Raw genomic sequence first — 11,311 nt, 5'->3', positions numbered from 1 at the left:
TCTGATCTCGGAAGCTAAGCAGGGTCGGGCCTGGTTAGTACTTGGATGGGAGACCGCCTGGGAATACCAGGTGCTGTAAGCTTTATTGTTTAAAAAAAAAAAAAAAAAAAAGAGTCAATGAAATGGTTCAAAAATCCTAAATTGTCTTTTTTCCCCTCGAAATGCCTGAAATATTCTCTGAGTTTCTTCAGAAAGCCTGAAAGAGTCTCTTTTTTTTTCTTCTTCAAATAGCCCAATTTTGGCAGCGGATTTCGCTTACGGCCATACCACCTTGAGAACGCCCGAACTCGTCTGATCTCCGAAGCTAAGCAGGGTCGGGCCTGGTTAGTACTTGAATGGGAGACCGCCTGGGAATACCAGGTGCTGTAAGCTTTATATAGTTTACTACCCTAATGTTCTAACCATTCAAATAGCCCAATTTTGGCAGCAGATTTCGCTTACGGCCATACCACCTTGAGAACGCCCGAACTCGTCTGATCTCGGAAGCTAAGCAGGGTCGGGCCTGGTTAGTACTTGGATGGGAGACCGCCTGGGAATACCAGGTGCTGTAAGCTTTATATAGTTTACTACCCTAATGTTCTAACCATTCAAATAGCCCAATTTTGGCAGCAGATTTCGCTTACGGCCATACCACCTTGAGAACGCCCGAACTCGTCTGATCTCGGAAGCTAAGCAGGGTCGGGCCTGGTTAGTACTTGGATGGGAGACCGCCTGGGAATACCAGGTGCTGTAAGCTTTATATAGTTTACTACCCTAATGTTCTAACCATTCAAATAGCCCAATTTTGGCAGCAGATTTCGCTTACGGCCATACCACCTTGAGAACGCCCGAACTCGTCTGATCTCGGAAGCTAAGCAGGGTCGGGCCTGGTTAGTACTTGGATGGGAGACCGCCTGGGAATACCAGGTGCTGTAAGCTTTATATAGTTTACTACCCTAATGTTCTAACCATTCAAATAGCCCAATTTTGGCAGCAGATTTCGCTTACGGCCATACCACCTTGAGAACGCCCGAACTCGTCTGATCTCGGAAGCTAAGCAGGGTCGGGCCTGGTTAGTACTTGGATGGGAGACCGCCTGGGAATACCAGGTGCTGTAAGCTTTATATAGTTTACTACCCTAATGTTCTAACCATTCAAATAGCCCAATTTTGGCAGCAGATTTCGCTTACGGCCATACCACCTTGAGGACGCCCGAACTCGTCTGATCTCGGAAGCTAAGCAGGGTCGGGCCTGGTTAGTACTTGGATGGGAGACCGCCTGGGAATACCAGGTGCTGTAAGCTTTATATAGTTTACTACCCTAATGTTCTAACCATTCAAATAGCCCAATTTTGGCAGCAGATTTCGCTTACGGCCATACCACCTTGAGGACGCCCGAACTCGTCTGATCTCGGAAGCTAAGCAGGGTCGGGCCTGGTTAGTACTTGGATGGGAGACCGCCTGGGAATACCAGGTGCTGTAAGCTTTATATAGTTTACTACCCTAATGTTCTAACCATTCAAATAGCCCAATTTTGGCAGCAGATTTCGCTTACGGCCATACCACCTTGAGAACGCCCGAACTCGTCTGATCTCGGAAGCTAAGCAGGGTCGGGCCTGGTTAGTACTTGGATGGGAGACCGCCTGGGAATACCAGGTGCTGTAAGCTTTATATAGTTTACTACCCTAATGTTCTAACCATTCAAATAGCCCAATTTTGGCAGCAGATTTCGCTTACGGCCATACCACCTTGAGAACGCCCGAACTCGTCTGATCTCGGAAGCTAAGCAGGGTCGGGCCTGGTTAGTACTTGGATGGGAGACCGCCTGGGAATACCAGGTGCTGTAAGCTTTATTGTTTAAAAAAAAAAAAAAAAAAAAAAGAGTCAATGAAATGGTTCAAAAATCCTAAATTGTCTTTTTTCCCCTCGAAATGCCTGAAATATTCTCTGAGTTTCTTCAGAAAGCCTGAAAGAGTCTCTTTTTTTTTCTTCTTCAAATAGCCCAATTTTGGCAGCGGATTTCGCTTACGGCCATACCACCTTGAGAACGCCCGAACTCGTCTGATCTCGGAAGCTAAGCAGGGTCGGGCCTGGTTAGTACTTGAATGGGAGACCGCCTGGGAATACCAGGTGCTGTAAGCTTTATATAGTTTACTACCCTAATGTTCTAACCATTCAAATAGCCCAATTTTGGCAGCAGATTTCGCTTACGGCCATACCACCTTGAGAACGCCCGAACTCGTCTGATCTCGGAAGCTAAGCAGGGTCGGGCCTGGTTAGTACTTGGATGGGAGACCGCCTGGGAATACCAGGTGCTGTAAGCTTTATATAGTTTACTACCCTAATGTTCTAACCATTCAAATAGCCCAATTTTGGCAGCAGATTTCGCTTACGGCCATACCACCTTGAGAACGCCCGAACTCGTCTGATCTCGGAAGCTAAGCAGGGTCGGGCCTGGTTAGTACTTGGATGGGAGACCGCCTGGGAATACCAGGTGCTGTAAGCTTTATATAGTTTACTACCCTAATGTTCTAACCATTCAAATAGCCCAATTTTGGCAGCAGATTTCGCTTACGGCCATACCACCTTGAGAACGCCCGAACTCGTCTGATCTCGGAAGCTAAGCAGGGTCGGGCCTGGTTAGTACTTGGATGGGAGACCGCCTGGGAATACCAGGTGCTGTAAGCTTTATATAGTTTACTACCCTAATGTTCTAACCATTCAAATAGCCCAATTTTGGCAGCAGATTTCGCTTACGGCCATACCACCTTGAGAACGCCCGAACTCGTCTGATCTCGGAAGCTAAGCAGGGTCGGGCCTGGTTAGTACTTGGATGGGAGACCGCCTGGGAATACCAGGTGCTGTAAGCTTTATATAGTTTACTACCCTAATGTTCTAACCATTCAAATAGCCCAATTTTGGCAGCAGATTTCGCTTACGGCCATACCACCTTGAGAACGCCCGAACTCGTCTGATCTCGGAAGCTAAGCAGGGTCGGGCCTGGTTAGTACTTGGATGGGAGACCGCCTGGGAATACCAGGTGCTGTAAGCTTTATATAGTTTACTACCCTAATGTTCTAACCATTCAAATAGCCCAATTTTGGCAGCAGATTTCGCTTACGGCCATACCACCTTGAGAACGCCCGAACTCGTCTGATCTCGGAAGCTAAGCAGGGTCGGGCCTGGTTAGTACTTGGATGGGAGACCGCCTGGGAATACCAGGTGCTGTAAGCTTTATATAGTTTACTACCCTAATGTTCTAACCATTCAAATAGCCCAATTTTGGCAGCAGATTTCGCTTACGGCCATACCACCTTGAGAACGCCCGAACTCGTCTGATCTCGGCAGCTAAGCAGGGTCGGGCCTGGTTAGTACTTGGATGGGAGACCGCCTGGGAATACCAGGTGCTGTAAGCTTTATATAGTTTACTACCCTAATGTTCTAACCATTCAAATAGCCCAATTTTGGCAGCAGATTTCGCTTACGGCCATACCACCTTGAGAACGCCCGAACTCGTCTGATCTCGGAAGCTAAGCAGGGTCGGGCCTGGTTAGTACTTGGATGGGAGACCGCCTGGGAATACCAGGTGCTGTAAGCTTTATATAGTTTACTACCCTAATGTTCTAACCATTCAAATAGCCCAATTTTGGCAGCAGATTTCGCTTACGGCCATACCACCCTGAGAACGCCCGAACTCGTCTGATCTCGGAAGCTAAGCAGGGTCGGGCCTGGTTAGTACTTGGATGGGAGACCGCCTGGGAATACCAGGTGCTGTAAGCTTTATATAGTTTACTACCCTAATGTTCTAACCATTCAAATAGCCCAATTTTGGCAGCAGATTTCGCTTACGGCCATACCACCTTGAGAACGCCCGAACTCGTCTGATCTCGGAAGCTAAGCAGGGTCGGGCCTGGTTAGTACTTGGATGGGAGACCGCCTGGGAATACCAGGTGTTGTAAGCTTTATATAGTTTACTACCCTAATGTTCTAACCATTCAAATAGCCCAATTTTGGCAGCAGATTTCGCTTACGGCCATACCACCTTGAGAACGCCCGAACTCGTCTGATCTCGGAAGCTAAGCAGGGTCGGGCCTGGTTAGTACTTGGATGGGAGACCGCCTGGGAATACCAGGTGCTGTAAGCTTTATATAGTTTACTACCCTAATGTTCTAACCATTCAAATAGCCCAATTTTGGCAGCAGATTTCGCTTACGGCCATACCACCTTGAGAACGCCCGAACTCGTCTGATCTCGGAAGCTAAGCAGGGTCGGGCCTGGTTAGTACTTGGATGGGAGACCGCCTGGGAATACCAGGTGCTGTAAGCTTTATGTAGTTTACTACCCTAATGTTCTAACCATTCAAATAGCCCAATTTTGGCAGCAGATTTCGCTTACGGCCATACCACCTAGAGAACGCCCGAACTCGTCTGATCTCGGAAGCTAAGCAGGGTCGGGCCTGGTTAGTACTTGGATGGGAGACCGCCTGGGAATACCAGGTGCTGTAAGCTTTATATAGTTTACTACCCTAATGTTCTAACCATTCAAATAGCCCAATTTTGGCAGCAGATTTCGCTTACGGCCATACCACCTTGAGAACGCCCGAACTCGTCTGATCTCGGAAGCTAAGCAGGGTCGGGCCTGGTTAGTACTTGGATGGGAGACCGCCTGGGAATACCAGGTGCTGTAAGCTTTATATAGTTTACTACCCTAATGTTCTAACCATTCAAATAGCCCAATTTTGGCAGCAGATTTCGCTTACGGCCATACCACCTTGAGAACGCCCGAACTCGTCTGATCTCGGAAGCTAAGCAGGGTCGGGCCTGGTTAGTACTTGGATGGGAGACCGCCTGGGAATACCAGGTGCTGTAAGCTTTATATAGTTTACTACCCTAATGTTCTAACCATTCAAATAGCCCAATTTTGGCAGCAGATTTCGCTTAGGGCCATACCACCTTGAGAACGCCCGAACTCGTCTGATCTCGGAAGCTAAGCAGGGTCGGGCCTGGTTAGTACTTGGATGGGAGACCGCCTGGGAATACCAGGTGCTGTAAGCTTTATATAGTTTACTACCCTAATGTTCTAACCATTCAAATAGCCCAATTTTGGCAGCAGATTTCGCTTACGGCCATACCACCTTGAGAACGCCCGAACTCGTCTGATCTCGGAAGCTAAGCAGGGTCGGGCCTGGTTAGTACTTGGATGGGAGACCGCCTGGGAATACCAGGTGCTGTAAGCTTTATATAGTTTACTACCCTAATGTTCTAACCATTCAAATAGCCCAATTTTGGCAACAGATTTCGCTTACGGCCATACCACCTTGAGAACGCCCGAACTCGTCTGATCTCGGAAGCTAAGCGGGGTCGGGCCTGGTTAGTACTTGGATGGGAGACCGCCTGGGAATACCAGGTGCTGTAAGCTTTATATAGTTTACTACCCTAATGTTCTAACCATTCAAATAGCCCAATTTTGGCAGCAGATTTCGCTTACGGCCATACCACCTTGAGAACGCCCGAACTCGTCTGATCTCGGAAGCTAAGCAGGGTCGGGCCTGGTTAGTACTTGGATGGGAGACCGCCTGGGAATACCAGGTGCTGTAAGCTTTATGTAGTTTACTACCCTAATGTTCTAACCATTCAAATAGCCCAATTTTGGCAGCAGATTTCGCTTACGGCCATACCACCTTGAGAACGCCCGAACTCGTCTGATCTCGGAAGCTAAGCAGGGTCGGGCCTGGTTAGTACTTGGATGGGAGACCGCCTGGGAATACCAGGTGCTGTAAGCTTTATATAGTTTACTACCCTAATGTTCTAACCATTCAAATAGCCCAATTTTGGCAGCAGATTTCGCTTACGGCCATACCACCTTGAGAACGCCCGAACTCGTCTGATCTCGGAAGCTAAGCAGGGTCGGGCCTGGTTAGTACTTGGATGGGAGACCGCCTGGGAATACCAGGTGCTGTAAGCTTTATATAGTTTACTACCCTAATGTTCTAACCATTCAAATAGCCCAATTTTGGCAGCAGATTTCGCTTACGGCCATACCACCTTGAGAACGCCCGAACTCGTCTGATCTCGGAAGCTAAGCAGGGTCGGGCCTGGTTAGTACTTGGATGGGAGACCGCCTGGGAATACCAGGTGCTGTAAGCTTTATTGTTTAAAAAAAAAAAAAAAAAAAAAGAGTCAATGAAATGGTTCAAAAATCCTAAATTGTCTTTTTTTCCCCTCGAAAAGCCTGAAATATTCTCTGAGTTTCTTCAGAAAGCCTGAAAGAGTCTCTTTTTTTTCTTCTTCAAATAGCCCAATTTTGGCAGCAGATTTCGCTTACGGCCATACCACCTTGAGAACGCCCGAACTCGTCTGATCTCGGAAGCTAAGCAGGGTCGGGCCTGGTTAGTACTTGGATGGGAGACCGCCTGGGAATACCAGGTGCTGTAAGCTTTATATAGTTTACTACCCTAATGTTCTAACCATTCAAATAGCCCAATTTTGGCAGCAGATTTCGCTTACGGCCATACCACCTTGAGAACGCCCGAACTCGTCTGATCTCGGAAGCTAAGCAGGGTCGGGCCTGGTTAGTACTTGGATGGGAGACCGCCTGGGAATACCAGGTGCTGTAAGCTTTATATAGTTTACTACCCTAATGTTCTAACCATTCAAATAGCCCAATTTTGGCAGCAGATTTCGCTTACGGCCATACCACCTTGAGAACGCCCGAACTCGTCTGATCTCGGAAGCTAAGCAGGGTCGGGCCTGGTTAGTACTTGGATGGGAGACCGCCTGGGAATACCAGGTGCTGTAAGCTTTATATAGTTTACTACCCTAATGTTCTAACCATTCAAATAGCCCAATTTTGGCAGCAGATTTCGCTTACGGCCATACCACCTTGAGAACGCCCGAACTCGTCTGATCTCGGAAGCTAAGCAGGGTCGGGCCTGGTTAGTACTTGGATGGGAGACCGCCTGGGAATACCAGGTGCTGTAAGCTTTATATAGTTTACTACCCTAATGTTCTAACCATTCAAATAGCCCAATTTTGGCAGCAGATTTCGCTTACGGCCATACCACCTTGAGAACGCCCGAACTCGTCTGATCTCGGAAGCTAAGCAGGGTCGGGCCTGGTTAGTACTTGGATGGGAGACCGCCTGGGAATACCAGGTGCTGTAAGCTTTATATAGTTTACTACCCTAATGTTCTAACCATTCAAATAGCCCAATTTTGGCAGCAGATTTCGCTTACGGCCATACCACCTTGAGAACGCCCGAACTCGTCTGATCTCGGAAGCTAAGCAGGGTCGGGCCTGGTTAGTACTTGGATGGGAGACCGCCTGGGAATACCAGGTGCTGTAAGCTTTATGTAGTTTACTACCCTAATGTTCTAACCATTCAAATAGCCCAATTTTGGCAGCAGATTTCGCTTACGGCCATACCACCTAGAGAACGCCCGAACTCGTCTGATCTCGGAAGCTAAGCAGGGTCGGGCCTGGTTAGTACTTGGATGGGAGACCGCCTGGGAATACCAGGTGCTGTAAGCTTTATATAGTTTACTACCCTAATGTTCTAACCATTCAAATAGCCCAATTTTGGCAGCAGATTTCGCTTACGGCCATACCACCTTGAGAACGCCCGAACTCGTCTGATCTCGGAAGCTAAGCAGGGTCGGGCCTGGTTAGTACTTGGATGGGAGACCGCCTGGGAATACCAGGTGCTGTAAGCTTTATATAGTTTACTACCCTAATGTTCTAACCATTCAAATAGCCCAATTTTGGCAGCAGATTTCGCTTACGGCCATACCACCTTGAGAACGCCCGAACTCGTCTGATCTCGGAAGCTAAGCAGGGTCGGGCCTGGTTAGTACTTGGATGGGAGACCGCCTGGGAATACCAGGTGCTGTAAGCTTTATATAGTTTACTACCCTAATGTTCTAACCATTCAAATAGCCCAATTTTGGCAGCAGATTTCGCTTAGGGCCATACCACCTTGAGAACGCCCGAACTCGTCTGATCTCGGAAGCTAAGCAGGGTCGGGCCTGGTTAGTACTTGGATGGGAGACCGCCTGGGAATACCAGGTGCTGTAAGCTTTATATAGTTTACTACCCTAATGTTCTAACCATTCAAATAGCCCAATTTTGGCAGCAGATTTCGCTTACGGCCATACCACCTTGAGAACGCCCGAACTCGTCTGATCTCGGAAGCTAAGCAGGGTCGGGCCTGGTTAGTACTTGGATGGGAGACCGCCTGGGAATACCAGGTGCTGTAAGCTTTATATAGTTTACTACCCTAATGTTCTAACCATTCAAATAGCCCAATTTTGGCAACAGATTTCGCTTACGGCCATACCACCTTGAGAACGCCCGAACTCGTCTGATCTCGGAAGCTAAGCGGGGTCGGGCCTGGTTAGTACTTGGATGGGAGACCGCCTGGGAATACCAGGTGCTGTAAGCTTTATATAGTTTACTACCCTAATGTTCTAACCATTCAAATAGCCCAATTTTGGCAGCAGATTTCGCTTACGGCCATACCACCTTGAGAACGCCCGAACTCGTCTGATCTCGGAAGCTAAGCAGGGTCGGGCCTGGTTAGTACTTGGATGGGAGACCGCCTGGGAATACCAGGTGCTGTAAGCTTTATGTAGTTTACTACCCTAATGTTCTAACCATTCAAATAGCCCAATTTTGGCAGCAGATTTCGCTTACGGCCATACCACCTTGAGAACGCCCGAACTCGTCTGATCTCGGAAGCTAAGCAGGGTCGGGCCTGGTTAGTACTTGGATGGGAGACCGCCTGGGAATACCAGGTGCTGTAAGCTTTATATAGTTTACTACCCTAATGTTCTAACCATTCAAATAGCCCAATTTTGGCAGCAGATTTCGCTTACGGCCATACCACCTTGAGAACGCCCGAACTCGTCTGATCTCGGAAGCTAAGCAGGGTCGGGCCTGGTTAGTACTTGGATGGGAGACCGCCTGGGAATACCAGGTGCTGTAAGCTTTATATAGTTTACTACCCTAATGTTCTAACCATTCAAATAGCCCAATTTTGGCAGCAGATTTCGCTTACGGCCATACCACCTTGAGAACGCCCGAACTCGTCTGATCTCGGAAGCTAAGCAGGGTCGGGCCTGGTTAGTACTTGGATGGGAGACCGCCTGGGAATACCAGGTGCTGTAAGCTTTATTGTTTAAAAAAAAAAAAAAAAAAAAAGAGTCAATGAAATGGTTCAAAAATCCTAAATTGTCTTTTTTTCCCCTCGAAAAGCCTGAAATATTCTCTGAGTTTCTTCAGAAAGCCTGAAAGAGTCTCTTTTTTTTCTTCTTCAAATAGCCCAATTTTGGCAGCAGATTTCGCTTACGGCCATACCACCTTGAGAACGCCCGAACTCGTCTGATCTCGGAAGCTAAGCAGGGTCGGGCCTGGTTAGTACTTGGATGGGAGACCGCCTGGGAATACCAGGTGCTGTAAGCTTTATATAGTTTACTACCCTAATGTTCTAACCATTCAAATAGCCCAATTTTGGCAGCAGATTTCGCTTACGGCCATACCACCTTGAGAACGCCCGAACTCGTCTGATCTCGGAAGCTAAGCAGGGTCGGGCCTGGTTAGTACTTGGATGGGAGACCGCCTGGGAATACCAGGTGCTGTAAGCTTTATATAGTTTACTACCCTAATGTTCTAACCATTCAAATAGCCCAATTTTGGCAGCAGATTTCGCTTACGGCCATACCACCTTGAGAACGCCCGAACTCGTCTGATCTCGGAAGCTAAGCAGGGTCGGGCCTGGTTAGTACTTGGATGGGAGACCGCCTGGGAATACCAGGTGCTGTAAGCTTTATATAGTTTACTACCCTAATGTTCTAACCATTCAAATAGCCCAATTTTGGCAGCAGATTTCGCTTACGGCCATACCACCTTGAGAACGCCCGAACTCGTCTGATCTCGGAAGCTAAGCAGGGTCGGGCCTGGTTAGTACTTGGATGGGAGACCGCCTGGGAATACCAGGTGCTGTAAGCTTTATATAGTTTACTACCCTAATGTTCTAACCATTCAAATAGCCCAATTTTGGCAGCAGATTTCGCTTACGGCCATACCACCTTGAGAACGCCCGAACTCGTCTGATCTCGGAAGCTAAGCAGGGTCGGGCCTGGTTAGTACTTGGATGGGAGACCGCCTGGGAATACCAGGTGCTGTAAGCTTTATATAGTTTACTACCCTAATGTTCTAACCATTCAAATAGCCCAATTTTGGCAGCAGATTTCGCTTACGGCCATACCACCTTGAGAACGCCCGAACTCGTCTGATCTCGGAAGCTAAGCAGGGTCGGGCCTGGTTAGTACTTGGATGGGAGACCGCCTGGGAATACCAGGTGCTGTAAGCTTTATGTAGTTTACTACCCTAATGTTCTAACCATTCAAATAGCCCAATTTTGGCAGCAGATTTCGCTTACGGCCATACCACCTAGAGAACGCCCGAACTCGTCTGATCTCGGAAGCTAAGCAGGGTCGGGCCTGGTTAGTACTTGGATGGGAGACCGCCTGGGAATACCAGGTGCTGTAAGCTTTATATAGTTTACTACCCTAATGTTCTAACCATTCAAATAGCCCAATTTTGGCAGCAGATTTCGCTTACGGCCATACCACCTTGAGAACGCCCGAACTCGTCTGATCTCGGAAGCTAAGCAGGGTCGGGCCTGGTTAGTACTTGGATGGGAGACCGCCTGGGAATACCAGGTGCTGTAAGCTTTATATAGTTTACTACCCTAATGTTCTAACCATTCAAATAGCCCAATTTTGGCAGCAGATTTCGCTTACGGCCATACCACCTTGAGAACGCCCGAACTCGTCTGATCTCGGAAGCTAAGCAGGGTCGGGCCTGGTTAGTACTTGGATGGGAGACCGCCTGGGAATACCAGGTGCTGTAAGCTTTATATAGTTTACTACCCTAATGTTCTAACCATTCAAATAGCCCAATTTTGGCAGCAGATTTCGCTTAGGGCCATACCACCTTGAGAACGCCCGAACTCGTCTGATCTCGGAAGCTAAGCAGGGTCGGGCCTGGTTAGTACTTGGATGGGAGACCGCCTGGGAATACCAGGTGCTGTAAGCTTTATATAGTTTACTACCCTAATGTTCTAACCATTCAAATAGCCCAATTTTGGCAGCAGATTTCGCTTACGGCCATACCACCTTGAGAACGCCCGAACTCGTCTGATCTCGGAAGCTAAGCAGGGTCGGGCCTGGTTAGTACTTGGATGGGAGACCGCCTGGGAATACCAGGTGCTGTAAGCTTTATATAGTTTACTACCCTAATGTTCTAACCATTCAAATAGCCCAATTTTGGCAA

General features: G+C 48.1%; 60 non-coding genes across 60 annotated transcripts in view; all 60 read left to right on the top strand.

The window, feature by feature from the left end:
* Positions 1–82, top strand: part of LOC148991528 (5S ribosomal RNA) — a 119-nt gene extending 37 nt beyond the window's left edge. The window contains exon 1 of the ribosomal RNA XR_016157622.1: positions 1–82. This exon is cut by the window's left edge and continues 37 nt beyond it. This is a non-coding gene — a ribosomal RNA (5S ribosomal RNA).
* Positions 83–253: 171 nt separating this feature from the next.
* On the top strand, positions 254–372 carry LOC148991527 (5S ribosomal RNA). The gene has a single exon (XR_016163633.1). It is a non-coding gene; the product is annotated as a 5S ribosomal RNA (ribosomal RNA).
* Positions 373–435: 63 nt separating this feature from the next.
* LOC148991526 (5S ribosomal RNA) lies at positions 436–554 on the top strand. The gene has a single exon (XR_016157621.1). It is a non-coding gene; the product is annotated as a 5S ribosomal RNA (ribosomal RNA).
* Positions 555–617: 63 nt separating this feature from the next.
* LOC148991525 (5S ribosomal RNA) lies at positions 618–736 on the top strand. Its single transcript, XR_016157620.1, has one exon. It is a non-coding gene; the product is annotated as a 5S ribosomal RNA (ribosomal RNA).
* A 63-nt stretch (positions 737–799) lies between these two features.
* On the top strand, positions 800–918 carry LOC148991524 (5S ribosomal RNA). The gene has a single exon (XR_016157619.1). It is a non-coding gene; the product is annotated as a 5S ribosomal RNA (ribosomal RNA).
* Positions 919–981: 63 nt separating this feature from the next.
* Positions 982–1,100, top strand: LOC148991523 (5S ribosomal RNA). Its single transcript, XR_016157618.1, has one exon. It is a non-coding gene; the product is annotated as a 5S ribosomal RNA (ribosomal RNA).
* A 63-nt stretch (positions 1,101–1,163) lies between these two features.
* Positions 1,164–1,282, top strand: LOC148991522 (5S ribosomal RNA). Its single transcript, XR_016161520.1, has one exon. It is a non-coding gene; the product is annotated as a 5S ribosomal RNA (ribosomal RNA).
* A 63-nt stretch (positions 1,283–1,345) lies between these two features.
* On the top strand, positions 1,346–1,464 carry LOC148991521 (5S ribosomal RNA). Its single transcript, XR_016161519.1, has one exon. It is a non-coding gene; the product is annotated as a 5S ribosomal RNA (ribosomal RNA).
* A 63-nt stretch (positions 1,465–1,527) lies between these two features.
* LOC148991520 (5S ribosomal RNA) lies at positions 1,528–1,646 on the top strand. The gene has a single exon (XR_016157617.1). It is a non-coding gene; the product is annotated as a 5S ribosomal RNA (ribosomal RNA).
* A 63-nt stretch (positions 1,647–1,709) lies between these two features.
* LOC148991519 (5S ribosomal RNA) lies at positions 1,710–1,828 on the top strand. Its single transcript, XR_016157616.1, has one exon. It is a non-coding gene; the product is annotated as a 5S ribosomal RNA (ribosomal RNA).
* A 173-nt stretch (positions 1,829–2,001) lies between these two features.
* Positions 2,002–2,120, top strand: LOC148991518 (5S ribosomal RNA). The gene has a single exon (XR_016160904.1). It is a non-coding gene; the product is annotated as a 5S ribosomal RNA (ribosomal RNA).
* Positions 2,121–2,183: 63 nt separating this feature from the next.
* LOC148991517 (5S ribosomal RNA) lies at positions 2,184–2,302 on the top strand. Its single transcript, XR_016157615.1, has one exon. It is a non-coding gene; the product is annotated as a 5S ribosomal RNA (ribosomal RNA).
* Positions 2,303–2,365: 63 nt separating this feature from the next.
* Positions 2,366–2,484, top strand: LOC148991516 (5S ribosomal RNA). Its single transcript, XR_016157612.1, has one exon. It is a non-coding gene; the product is annotated as a 5S ribosomal RNA (ribosomal RNA).
* Positions 2,485–2,547: 63 nt separating this feature from the next.
* LOC148991515 (5S ribosomal RNA) lies at positions 2,548–2,666 on the top strand. The gene has a single exon (XR_016157611.1). It is a non-coding gene; the product is annotated as a 5S ribosomal RNA (ribosomal RNA).
* A 63-nt stretch (positions 2,667–2,729) lies between these two features.
* On the top strand, positions 2,730–2,848 carry LOC148991514 (5S ribosomal RNA). Its single transcript, XR_016157610.1, has one exon. It is a non-coding gene; the product is annotated as a 5S ribosomal RNA (ribosomal RNA).
* Positions 2,849–2,911: 63 nt separating this feature from the next.
* Positions 2,912–3,030, top strand: LOC148991513 (5S ribosomal RNA). The gene has a single exon (XR_016157609.1). It is a non-coding gene; the product is annotated as a 5S ribosomal RNA (ribosomal RNA).
* A 63-nt stretch (positions 3,031–3,093) lies between these two features.
* LOC148991512 (5S ribosomal RNA) lies at positions 3,094–3,212 on the top strand. Its single transcript, XR_016157608.1, has one exon. It is a non-coding gene; the product is annotated as a 5S ribosomal RNA (ribosomal RNA).
* A 63-nt stretch (positions 3,213–3,275) lies between these two features.
* LOC148991511 (5S ribosomal RNA) lies at positions 3,276–3,394 on the top strand. The gene has a single exon (XR_016160611.1). It is a non-coding gene; the product is annotated as a 5S ribosomal RNA (ribosomal RNA).
* Positions 3,395–3,457: 63 nt separating this feature from the next.
* On the top strand, positions 3,458–3,576 carry LOC148991510 (5S ribosomal RNA). Its single transcript, XR_016157607.1, has one exon. It is a non-coding gene; the product is annotated as a 5S ribosomal RNA (ribosomal RNA).
* Positions 3,577–3,639: 63 nt separating this feature from the next.
* On the top strand, positions 3,640–3,758 carry LOC148991509 (5S ribosomal RNA). Its single transcript, XR_016166549.1, has one exon. It is a non-coding gene; the product is annotated as a 5S ribosomal RNA (ribosomal RNA).
* Positions 3,759–3,821: 63 nt separating this feature from the next.
* LOC148991508 (5S ribosomal RNA) lies at positions 3,822–3,940 on the top strand. The gene has a single exon (XR_016161573.1). It is a non-coding gene; the product is annotated as a 5S ribosomal RNA (ribosomal RNA).
* A 63-nt stretch (positions 3,941–4,003) lies between these two features.
* On the top strand, positions 4,004–4,122 carry LOC148991507 (5S ribosomal RNA). The gene has a single exon (XR_016157606.1). It is a non-coding gene; the product is annotated as a 5S ribosomal RNA (ribosomal RNA).
* Positions 4,123–4,185: 63 nt separating this feature from the next.
* On the top strand, positions 4,186–4,304 carry LOC148991506 (5S ribosomal RNA). The gene has a single exon (XR_016157605.1). It is a non-coding gene; the product is annotated as a 5S ribosomal RNA (ribosomal RNA).
* A 63-nt stretch (positions 4,305–4,367) lies between these two features.
* Positions 4,368–4,486, top strand: LOC148991505 (5S ribosomal RNA). The gene has a single exon (XR_016162224.1). It is a non-coding gene; the product is annotated as a 5S ribosomal RNA (ribosomal RNA).
* Positions 4,487–4,549: 63 nt separating this feature from the next.
* Positions 4,550–4,668, top strand: LOC148991504 (5S ribosomal RNA). The gene has a single exon (XR_016157604.1). It is a non-coding gene; the product is annotated as a 5S ribosomal RNA (ribosomal RNA).
* Positions 4,669–4,731: 63 nt separating this feature from the next.
* On the top strand, positions 4,732–4,850 carry LOC148991503 (5S ribosomal RNA). Its single transcript, XR_016157603.1, has one exon. It is a non-coding gene; the product is annotated as a 5S ribosomal RNA (ribosomal RNA).
* Positions 4,851–4,913: 63 nt separating this feature from the next.
* Positions 4,914–5,032, top strand: LOC148991502 (5S ribosomal RNA). Its single transcript, XR_016163603.1, has one exon. It is a non-coding gene; the product is annotated as a 5S ribosomal RNA (ribosomal RNA).
* A 63-nt stretch (positions 5,033–5,095) lies between these two features.
* Positions 5,096–5,214, top strand: LOC148991501 (5S ribosomal RNA). The gene has a single exon (XR_016157601.1). It is a non-coding gene; the product is annotated as a 5S ribosomal RNA (ribosomal RNA).
* Positions 5,215–5,277: 63 nt separating this feature from the next.
* On the top strand, positions 5,278–5,396 carry LOC148991500 (5S ribosomal RNA). The gene has a single exon (XR_016160424.1). It is a non-coding gene; the product is annotated as a 5S ribosomal RNA (ribosomal RNA).
* Positions 5,397–5,459: 63 nt separating this feature from the next.
* Positions 5,460–5,578, top strand: LOC148991499 (5S ribosomal RNA). Its single transcript, XR_016157600.1, has one exon. It is a non-coding gene; the product is annotated as a 5S ribosomal RNA (ribosomal RNA).
* Positions 5,579–5,641: 63 nt separating this feature from the next.
* On the top strand, positions 5,642–5,760 carry LOC148991498 (5S ribosomal RNA). Its single transcript, XR_016157599.1, has one exon. It is a non-coding gene; the product is annotated as a 5S ribosomal RNA (ribosomal RNA).
* Positions 5,761–5,823: 63 nt separating this feature from the next.
* LOC148991497 (5S ribosomal RNA) lies at positions 5,824–5,942 on the top strand. The gene has a single exon (XR_016157598.1). It is a non-coding gene; the product is annotated as a 5S ribosomal RNA (ribosomal RNA).
* Positions 5,943–6,005: 63 nt separating this feature from the next.
* On the top strand, positions 6,006–6,124 carry LOC148991496 (5S ribosomal RNA). The gene has a single exon (XR_016157597.1). It is a non-coding gene; the product is annotated as a 5S ribosomal RNA (ribosomal RNA).
* A 172-nt stretch (positions 6,125–6,296) lies between these two features.
* LOC148991495 (5S ribosomal RNA) lies at positions 6,297–6,415 on the top strand. Its single transcript, XR_016157596.1, has one exon. It is a non-coding gene; the product is annotated as a 5S ribosomal RNA (ribosomal RNA).
* A 63-nt stretch (positions 6,416–6,478) lies between these two features.
* LOC148991494 (5S ribosomal RNA) lies at positions 6,479–6,597 on the top strand. The gene has a single exon (XR_016157595.1). It is a non-coding gene; the product is annotated as a 5S ribosomal RNA (ribosomal RNA).
* Positions 6,598–6,660: 63 nt separating this feature from the next.
* LOC148991493 (5S ribosomal RNA) lies at positions 6,661–6,779 on the top strand. Its single transcript, XR_016157594.1, has one exon. It is a non-coding gene; the product is annotated as a 5S ribosomal RNA (ribosomal RNA).
* A 63-nt stretch (positions 6,780–6,842) lies between these two features.
* On the top strand, positions 6,843–6,961 carry LOC148991492 (5S ribosomal RNA). Its single transcript, XR_016157593.1, has one exon. It is a non-coding gene; the product is annotated as a 5S ribosomal RNA (ribosomal RNA).
* Positions 6,962–7,024: 63 nt separating this feature from the next.
* LOC148991491 (5S ribosomal RNA) lies at positions 7,025–7,143 on the top strand. Its single transcript, XR_016157592.1, has one exon. It is a non-coding gene; the product is annotated as a 5S ribosomal RNA (ribosomal RNA).
* A 63-nt stretch (positions 7,144–7,206) lies between these two features.
* Positions 7,207–7,325, top strand: LOC148991490 (5S ribosomal RNA). The gene has a single exon (XR_016157590.1). It is a non-coding gene; the product is annotated as a 5S ribosomal RNA (ribosomal RNA).
* A 63-nt stretch (positions 7,326–7,388) lies between these two features.
* On the top strand, positions 7,389–7,507 carry LOC148991489 (5S ribosomal RNA). Its single transcript, XR_016162223.1, has one exon. It is a non-coding gene; the product is annotated as a 5S ribosomal RNA (ribosomal RNA).
* A 63-nt stretch (positions 7,508–7,570) lies between these two features.
* LOC148991488 (5S ribosomal RNA) lies at positions 7,571–7,689 on the top strand. Its single transcript, XR_016157589.1, has one exon. It is a non-coding gene; the product is annotated as a 5S ribosomal RNA (ribosomal RNA).
* A 63-nt stretch (positions 7,690–7,752) lies between these two features.
* Positions 7,753–7,871, top strand: LOC148991487 (5S ribosomal RNA). Its single transcript, XR_016157588.1, has one exon. It is a non-coding gene; the product is annotated as a 5S ribosomal RNA (ribosomal RNA).
* A 63-nt stretch (positions 7,872–7,934) lies between these two features.
* On the top strand, positions 7,935–8,053 carry LOC148991486 (5S ribosomal RNA). The gene has a single exon (XR_016163602.1). It is a non-coding gene; the product is annotated as a 5S ribosomal RNA (ribosomal RNA).
* A 63-nt stretch (positions 8,054–8,116) lies between these two features.
* Positions 8,117–8,235, top strand: LOC148991485 (5S ribosomal RNA). The gene has a single exon (XR_016157587.1). It is a non-coding gene; the product is annotated as a 5S ribosomal RNA (ribosomal RNA).
* A 63-nt stretch (positions 8,236–8,298) lies between these two features.
* LOC148991484 (5S ribosomal RNA) lies at positions 8,299–8,417 on the top strand. The gene has a single exon (XR_016160423.1). It is a non-coding gene; the product is annotated as a 5S ribosomal RNA (ribosomal RNA).
* Positions 8,418–8,480: 63 nt separating this feature from the next.
* LOC148991483 (5S ribosomal RNA) lies at positions 8,481–8,599 on the top strand. Its single transcript, XR_016157586.1, has one exon. It is a non-coding gene; the product is annotated as a 5S ribosomal RNA (ribosomal RNA).
* Positions 8,600–8,662: 63 nt separating this feature from the next.
* LOC148991482 (5S ribosomal RNA) lies at positions 8,663–8,781 on the top strand. Its single transcript, XR_016157585.1, has one exon. It is a non-coding gene; the product is annotated as a 5S ribosomal RNA (ribosomal RNA).
* Positions 8,782–8,844: 63 nt separating this feature from the next.
* On the top strand, positions 8,845–8,963 carry LOC148991481 (5S ribosomal RNA). Its single transcript, XR_016157584.1, has one exon. It is a non-coding gene; the product is annotated as a 5S ribosomal RNA (ribosomal RNA).
* Positions 8,964–9,026: 63 nt separating this feature from the next.
* LOC148991480 (5S ribosomal RNA) lies at positions 9,027–9,145 on the top strand. The gene has a single exon (XR_016157583.1). It is a non-coding gene; the product is annotated as a 5S ribosomal RNA (ribosomal RNA).
* A 172-nt stretch (positions 9,146–9,317) lies between these two features.
* Positions 9,318–9,436, top strand: LOC148991479 (5S ribosomal RNA). The gene has a single exon (XR_016157582.1). It is a non-coding gene; the product is annotated as a 5S ribosomal RNA (ribosomal RNA).
* A 63-nt stretch (positions 9,437–9,499) lies between these two features.
* LOC148991478 (5S ribosomal RNA) lies at positions 9,500–9,618 on the top strand. The gene has a single exon (XR_016157581.1). It is a non-coding gene; the product is annotated as a 5S ribosomal RNA (ribosomal RNA).
* Positions 9,619–9,681: 63 nt separating this feature from the next.
* LOC148991477 (5S ribosomal RNA) lies at positions 9,682–9,800 on the top strand. The gene has a single exon (XR_016157579.1). It is a non-coding gene; the product is annotated as a 5S ribosomal RNA (ribosomal RNA).
* Positions 9,801–9,863: 63 nt separating this feature from the next.
* Positions 9,864–9,982, top strand: LOC148991476 (5S ribosomal RNA). Its single transcript, XR_016157578.1, has one exon. It is a non-coding gene; the product is annotated as a 5S ribosomal RNA (ribosomal RNA).
* A 63-nt stretch (positions 9,983–10,045) lies between these two features.
* Positions 10,046–10,164, top strand: LOC148991475 (5S ribosomal RNA). The gene has a single exon (XR_016157577.1). It is a non-coding gene; the product is annotated as a 5S ribosomal RNA (ribosomal RNA).
* Positions 10,165–10,227: 63 nt separating this feature from the next.
* Positions 10,228–10,346, top strand: LOC148991474 (5S ribosomal RNA). The gene has a single exon (XR_016157576.1). It is a non-coding gene; the product is annotated as a 5S ribosomal RNA (ribosomal RNA).
* A 63-nt stretch (positions 10,347–10,409) lies between these two features.
* On the top strand, positions 10,410–10,528 carry LOC148991473 (5S ribosomal RNA). Its single transcript, XR_016162222.1, has one exon. It is a non-coding gene; the product is annotated as a 5S ribosomal RNA (ribosomal RNA).
* A 63-nt stretch (positions 10,529–10,591) lies between these two features.
* On the top strand, positions 10,592–10,710 carry LOC148991472 (5S ribosomal RNA). Its single transcript, XR_016157575.1, has one exon. It is a non-coding gene; the product is annotated as a 5S ribosomal RNA (ribosomal RNA).
* Positions 10,711–10,773: 63 nt separating this feature from the next.
* Positions 10,774–10,892, top strand: LOC148991471 (5S ribosomal RNA). The gene has a single exon (XR_016157574.1). It is a non-coding gene; the product is annotated as a 5S ribosomal RNA (ribosomal RNA).
* Positions 10,893–10,955: 63 nt separating this feature from the next.
* LOC148991470 (5S ribosomal RNA) lies at positions 10,956–11,074 on the top strand. The gene has a single exon (XR_016163601.1). It is a non-coding gene; the product is annotated as a 5S ribosomal RNA (ribosomal RNA).
* A 63-nt stretch (positions 11,075–11,137) lies between these two features.
* Positions 11,138–11,256, top strand: LOC148991469 (5S ribosomal RNA). The gene has a single exon (XR_016157573.1). It is a non-coding gene; the product is annotated as a 5S ribosomal RNA (ribosomal RNA).
* Positions 11,257–11,311: the final 55 nt, after the last annotated feature.

This window comes from Pimephales promelas, chromosome 3, assembly GCF_988280905.1.
Source record: "Pimephales promelas chromosome 3, fPimPro1.hap1.1, whole genome shotgun sequence".
Lineage (NCBI taxonomy): Eukaryota > Metazoa > Chordata > Actinopteri > Cypriniformes > Leuciscidae > Pimephales > Pimephales promelas.
Note: the sequence above shows the minus strand (reverse complement) of the source record. Positions and strands in the feature narration are given on the sequence as shown.